This window comes from Hakea prostrata, chromosome 8, assembly GCF_041222555.1.
Source record: "Hakea prostrata isolate BN-2017 chromosome 8, UWA_Hpros_2, whole genome shotgun sequence".
NCBI classification, from domain to species: domain Eukaryota; kingdom Viridiplantae; phylum Streptophyta; class Magnoliopsida; order Proteales; family Proteaceae; genus Hakea; species Hakea prostrata.
In genome coordinates, this window is record NC_142607.1 from 27,791,989 (window position 1) to 27,799,527 (window position 7,539).

Below are 7,539 nucleotides of genomic sequence, written 5' to 3' on the forward strand. Positions count from 1 at the left end.
CCGACCGTCAGGCCCTTGAGTCCTTGAGTGATGATGTAAAACCCAGCCCTAACCTTGACCCGGAAACCCTGTTATTTGTAGGTCCAACAACCCGAAGTAAGGCAAGAAGTCAGCTTTGGGCCATTTCAGTAGAAGACTTGGTGGCTGGATTGAAATCCTTGAGTGTTGATGTCAGTGTTCCATTTATGGAAACTGCACCCTGTTGAAGATCGGATTAGTTGATGGACTTAGAGTGCTCTCTGTATTGGTTCGAAGGCATTTCTACCTACTAGGTATGTCACTTTAGGTGTGTGCAAAACCCCTTGACGTTTGGACTTGATCTGAGCCTTCAATTCCCTGTTTTGGTCTTGCTGTCCTGATTGGTCGACTGGACCAATCGACCAATCGACCAATTGGTTCTGTTTTTGCTATTTAGGTCGTGGCTACTCTATTTAAGTCTAATCTCGAGAATACTCAGCCTCATCTGCCTCCTAAGCCTCTGGAACGAGTTAGAACTCCATTCTAATCAATTCCCTTGCATCCTTGGTTGATATCTCGTAAGAACTCAAGTGATCTCCTTCTTCCTGCAACAAAGGTATGTTTATGATCTCTTTTTCTTCCATCTCTGATTTTCTTTTCTTTGATCTGTTCTTGGTTGAGATCAGGAAGATGATGCTGCATTCTTGCAACCATCTATTCCATGATCTCATTCGATTCTTTAAGATCTATGATCATCGTCATGATCTTAACCCTAACCAGTTGAACTCTTGAAACCCTAACCAATTAAATTCTTGTAACCCTAACCCTTGTAAGGTCTTTCTGGAAACCTTTTTGGTAACCTCCCATGTGAGGGAAACCTCATGGGCAATATTTATGCTAATCTAAATTTGATCTTTCTATGGTTTTTCTTGTTGTTATTGGCCAATCATTAATTCCCTTTCATCCTGTGATCTCAACCTTTTCATGAGAGCCAAAAAGGGTTGAAACCCTAACTTCTTGGATATATGTTATTGACCCTGTTAATAGCCAATTAATGTGTTTTCCTTACAAGAATTGTAACCTATCATCCTCTAATTCTTTATCCTTGATCATACTATGTTTTCTTCATGATCCTTGATTTAACCTAATTAGGTTAACTTTTTGTTCCTGAGTTGTAACTTGGAAACTTGATTTGGTTTGTGGTTTGATGTCCTCTATATACTAGGATGCTGCTATTGTAGTTTCCCCCTTATTTTGTACCCTTTTGAACCACCAAATTCGGTTTCTTATTCTAAAAATTCGGATTCTTGTAGGCCACTGTCTTTGTTGGTCAACTCATTGGTCGACTGGGGCAGTAGACCAATCAATCGACCAATGAGTACAGCAACCTCATTCTTGGTCTGTTTTGATTGATTTGATATCTTTCCTTCTATGTATCTTTCCTAACATGTTGTATACACTTGTTTAAGATTTTCTTCTCAGGTTTAGTCAAGGTCTTACTTGATTCCCTAAGTTCCTTTACGAGTTAGAAGGTAAGGACAATTATTTCCTTAATGACATAGATCACATACTCTCTGGTTTCTACCTTATGAAACTATGAGTTTGTTTACTGTTCTTATATTTTATACTTCTGATGTACTACTGTAACTACAGTAGCACTTCACTTATGTTTTCCTTTTTATTATGTAAGCTTATATGAATTGCTTATTACTATATTGTTTAACGATTAGCTTATGCTTTTACATTCTCTTTTATATGATGAATTGTTGGTTGTGTATGACATGATTGATCTGAGAATGTGTTTGACTAGGTATGGTTTGGGATTGGGAAGTGTCCTTTTGACACTTCTGTCCTTGGACATTATCGGAAATAGTATGGGATGCTTCCGGGGTTGCCCATCTACGCTTTCCCGAATCATTGGTTATCATACCTAGGGTTGTCTAGCAGTGTTTGGCTAGGATGTCCCTGTTATATCAGACCCGAATCGGAAGGGTATTGAGACCGAACGACCCGTGGTAGCAATGTGATTCACGGGCGCTTAAGACCGGTAACCAACCCGTGAGAGGACGGGAATCATATTGTGGGGGCCATTTATCGGGGGGTTGCATATGGTTAGACTTGGGCTCATGGGCGCTCAAGACCGGTGAGTTATATCCATGAGAGGACATGAGAGCTTCCCGTTTTACCATATGTGGATAACCAATAGGGTTGATGAGTCCGTATTTGAGAGAGTCGGATACGCTGACTCTAGTGTGAAGGATATCGGAAAGGATCTCGAGAGGGGAGGAATGGAAGTATCTGGATCTGAGTTGATGTGACTAAGTAGATGACTTGCATTGGGCTAGGCTTTTACCCTGACATGCGCAAGTACTTAGACCAAATGGTGATGTGAGAGAGAGATGACTTAACCCCCAGCCATGGATGTCCGAGAGGGATGCCGGACCCAGTACCAACAAGAGCCTTACGCGTGACTTACCCAAAGAAGTATGGTGCTATGACTTAAAGCATGTCTGCCAATAGAAACAAGCATACATAGAGTTTAGATGCATACATACATTATTTGTTTCATACTACATTGCATCTTGCTATGTTCTGCCTCATGTTATTTATGTTGTTATGGATTAACTACCTTACTGAGTTTCTTCGAAACTCATTCCTTTTTATACATTGTTTTGTTAGACTATTCTATAGGTACTGACTACTATGAAGGTCAATACACTGAAGCGCAAGCCGATGAAGCGTACTAAACGCAAGGTGTTGGCGACAATCAAGATTACTCTGATGATCTCTCAGTTGATCAAGTTTCATACTATGATTAGAGGCAACATGGAGTTGGAACATCTCCATTGGATTGATGAAGTCCACTATTTTGAAGATGTCATCTATAGGATAGAAGACTCTTATGTTTAGTTTATCTTTCTTAGTTGCTTTGATTTAGTTGTTATTCCTTTTAGACTTACATACTATGTTCCGCTGTATTTGTGGAGTGAGTTTCCGCCTCACTTTACTTCTTTTGATATCTACAGATATCTGGTATCATTTTCCGCACTTTGACTATATTGTTTATTCATTTCTTGTTTTGAACCTTGTTTATAATATTAAACCTTGATTCCTGTTTATGATTATGTTATTGAATATGTGGGAGGATGATTTCCTCGATACTTGATCTTCGGGGCTGTGGATCACACTCTCGGGTATGCCAGTTAGGGTACCAGCTGGGAGGATGTGACAGATGACACGCTCGTTCGTCTCTCTACCGGGGTAATTCACTTCCTTTGTTTTCTTTCATTTACTTCGTAACTCATTCTAGGACTTCTTGACAATTGTCTGCCTTCTTAGGACTGTCGTGGTGAATTTCTACTAGCACATTGAGGCTCTGAATCGAATTGGTTGTGGTGGCTCCCAACTTCAAAATTATGAGGAGTAGTTGGCGCTGGCGAATTCTGAAGTTGAGCGGCTGAAGAAGGAAGCTACCGTGCTGAAGGAGGAGAATGCAAAAGTCAACACCTTGAAGAAGGACCTTGACTTGTCTGCTAGCGCGTGTTGGTGCTTTGGAACGTGAAGTGAAGAAGTAGAAAATGCTCGCCTCTGAGTGTAGTGATAGGGTTAAGATTTTGGCCCTTGAAAATGATCATCTTAAGAAGACGATCGTTCCCTACAAACCTGAACATCTTTCTCAGGATCTTCGGAGGGACTGCATTCGCAAGTACTTGAACAACATCCCCTTTAGCAATTAGATGACTCCATACAACCTTCAAGCCTACCGAGAGGGATAAAATGATGTATGGGGGGCTATCCTTGAGTTAGACCCTTCTTTTGATATGACTCCATTTCAGGGTGTTTGCCACAAAGAAGTCTTCGGGAAGCTCGAGCTGCCTCTCCCCGAATGTCCAGACATCGTAATGATTCACCACCTCTCCCCGAGGAGCCTCAAAAGCCTACTCCTATAGCGGATCCTTCTGTAGAACCTATTCAAGGAAAATAGGAAACAACCCCCTATTTCTTTCTTTCTTTCTTTTTTTTTTTTAAGGGTTGGCCCCCATAGCCCTTTGATAGCTTAATGAAATTTTGCTTTCTTTATCCTCAAGCTCTCGCAATAGTTGTTGTGATGAACTAATAGGATTTTGTTATTGACGTACTTAGAGAATTCGCTCCTTTTTCTCTTTCGGAGCCACGTTCGGATATGAACTAGACCAATTGCAGAAATAAATTCGTACCTTGGTTGAAGTTGATGCTCGGGAACCTTGGTTGAGGTTGACGTTCGAGAATCTTGGGATACGCCCCTGCCTTAGAGATGGTTCGATCGATCCGAAGCCCCTCTGACCTACTTGGAGCATTTCTCTCCAAGGTTGCACCTACTTTATGAAGAAAACCAAACGTTTCCTCGTATTGGTTTACGAGTTATCCTTCCCAAGAAATTGAAAAGGCTCTTTTCATTTAGTATTGGTGCAACGGTTGGTTTTTTTTTTTAAGCTGCGCTCCTTCGTATTATGTGCACAACGCTCCACATGGAGACTTGGGACAACTTTATGTTTCGAATTTGAAACGTCGTTATCTCTTGACCGTTGATCTTGGATATGGTTTCCGGTATTTGAACTGTCCCTCTTCCTTGACCCTTGATCCACATGAGCCCTAACCCGTCGCACCACCCCCTAGGGCTATTTAAATCCATTAGGTGCTCCAAACTTGCTTTCGTCCTTTGCGAGAACAATTGTTTCTTCGTCTGAATACTTTCTCTCCGCCATTTTTGCTTCTGCAATTCTATCTGAAGACTTGTAGTGACACTATGAACAGAACTTGAACAAGTAAGTTTCCCTTTTCTCATTCTTTTCCGTCTAGTTTCTTGACTTCTCTCCCTTGAATAACTCCAAAGTAGTTTACTTGGGGTTATTCGTTCTAGAAGCTCTGAGCTGTCGTTGGAATATCTTTTTCTGCTATCAAAGAGTATTTTTGAACTTCAGACATCTAGGGTTTTCCCTTTCTCCTTTTTGTTTGTTGACCTTTCGTAACTGGTGATGTTTTCCTTTCCTTGCAGTGCCACCAAAGCTAAACATGGATGTTGTTAGGGCAAAGGCTGCCAAGAAGACTACTCCAGTAGGGAGATAGGTCGCTCGACCCAAAGAGGTTGATGTTGTTAATTCTCCTAAAGTTCAGATTCCCACAGCTTTAGCTGGTGCCTCGTTTGTGTCTTCCACCATGATGGAGACCGGTCGGCCTACTAATGAAGATGTGGTTCCTTCTATTGCCGTTCGGGTCTTTGAAGCCCCAGTTGGTGCCTCATTGGCATCTTCCTCCAAGCTTCCACAAGTTATGGAGGTTTCTCCTTCGATAGTGGAGGAGGTTTTCCAAGAGGCCGAGGGTGCAATTCCAAGAGAAAGCACCCTCGGCTTGATGATGAAGTATACAAGCCCTCTTGGTTGTTGAAGAGGTTTGACTTGGTGACGGGAGATTTTGAAAAGGCGCTAGAATAGTGCACTTTTGCTCAGATGCCCGCCGAGAACAGGGCCTTCAATGTTGTTCCAGACGAGGCCTTTATAAGGTCATTTGTGATGTAAGTATTTCTTCATCGTCTTTCCTTCTGAAAATTTTTTTGCTCCCGACTAACTCTTGCGGTATTGTAGAAGCCTTGCTGATAACTTCCACAAGCAAGTGGAATCAGCCTTTCGGCTTAGTAGCTTAAATAATGATCTTTCTCGGCTTCGGGAAGAATCCAAAGCCAAAGATGTTGAGATTGCTCGCCTTCGGGAGAATCGTTGGGAAGTTGCCCGAGTGAAGAATTCTGAAATTGGGCGGCTTTCTTCGGATTTGGATGGTGCTAGAGAGCGCATCCGTAAGTTGGAGCGGGAAGTTGAGAGGCTTTGGGAGAGCTGAAGGGGTCTAGAGCTAAAGCTGATGTGCCTTAAAGGCAAGCCATTACTTCTCTGCCTGAAACTCTTCCGACTGATGTTCGCAGGGCTTCCATCTTCAAATACTTGCAGAGTAAGCCATTTGTTGATATGCTGAATACCTATAATTTGCAGGCTTATCGGGATGGCGAGAACGAGGTCTGGGAGTCGATCCTGAAAAAGAATCCTTATTTCAACACGGCTCCCCATCGTAGAAGTTGTCATCCCAAAGTGTTTGAAAAGCTGCGACTTCCTCTTCCTGCTTGGGCTAAGGATGTGGTGGACCGGCCCATTCCAGATCCGGATATAACTCACTATCTTGATGACTCTCCTCCTTTGTCCCCTCCAGAGGGTTCAACTACGAAGAGCTTGCCTCGAATGCGGAGTCCCGACCAAAGGCCAGGCCTCTTCGTCAGTCAAAGAGGGCAAATAAGGCGATAAATGATAGTCGAAGGATATGGAATTGCGGAGTTTTTCCTGTAAGTGGGAGCTTACGGAACTCTTCGCAATCACCGAAGGTGAGTGGGGTTCATCTCAACTGATGAGAGGACCTATGTCTCCACGGCTAGTAGTCGATCATGCGTTGGTTTTTCTTCCCGACCCAGTTTCAACATGAGAGCTGCTTTAATTTTTCTTCTTGACTCTGTGTTGCTACTGGGAAAGCTGTTTTGATTTTTCTTCTTGACTTTGCTTTCTACAAAGGAAAGTTTATGGAACCCTTCGCAATCACCGGTGATGATACTCAGAATTTGCTATTTCTCGACCGAACGAAGATTTGACCTTAACACTTGTTGTCTCACATGTATTTTTCCCGAGAACTTTTAATGTTGTAAAGGTTGGCCCCTTCTGGTCGTTAGAGAAATAAAGAATTAACTTTATCCTTGAACTTTGTCCATCAACGAAGATATTCGTTTTTTCACCAAAATCTTCTTCTGAGCAATTCCTTATAATTATTTTTCTTAGTTGGTTGAGACGAAGTCTTTGCTTTAAAAGGTCTTAGCCGGTCAGAACCGAAGCCTTTACCTAGAGATTCTTGAGAATTCTTCTAAGCTTGTGGAGGTCTCACTCGGGTTTTAAACCGATGCCTTTATGACTACTTAAGAATTTCCTTAAAAATTCATTAAGCTTTCGATGGTCCCACTCGGGTTTTAAATCGATGCCTTTTTAACAACTTAAGAATTTCCTTAAAAATTCATTAAGCTTTTGAAGGTCCCACTCGGATTTTAAATCAATGCCTTTTTGACTACTTAAGAATTTCCTTAAAAATTCATTAAGCTTTCGAAGGTCCCACTCGGGTTTTAAACCGATGCCTTTATGACTACTTAAGAATTTCCTTAAAAATTCATTAAGCTTTGGAAGGTTCCACTCGGGTTTTAAACCGATGCCTTTTTGACTACTTAAGAATTTCCTTAAAAATTCATTAAGCTTTCGAAGGTCCCACTCGGGTTAAACCGATGCCTTTTTGACTACGTAATCATTTTTTAAAAACTTCTTTAAATTATCAAGTTCCATTTTGTTTCTACTTTAAGGATTGTAGTTTCCTTTTGCTTGCATTCCTTGCATTAGTGTCATTTGTTCAAGTATAATTATGGTATGTTATTCGCGATGTTCTTTATGGCCTCAGAAGTTCAAGTTTCTAATTCTCAGGGGATCCATGTTCTATTATTCACTTCTAAGAGTAGAAGAGTCACTTCAG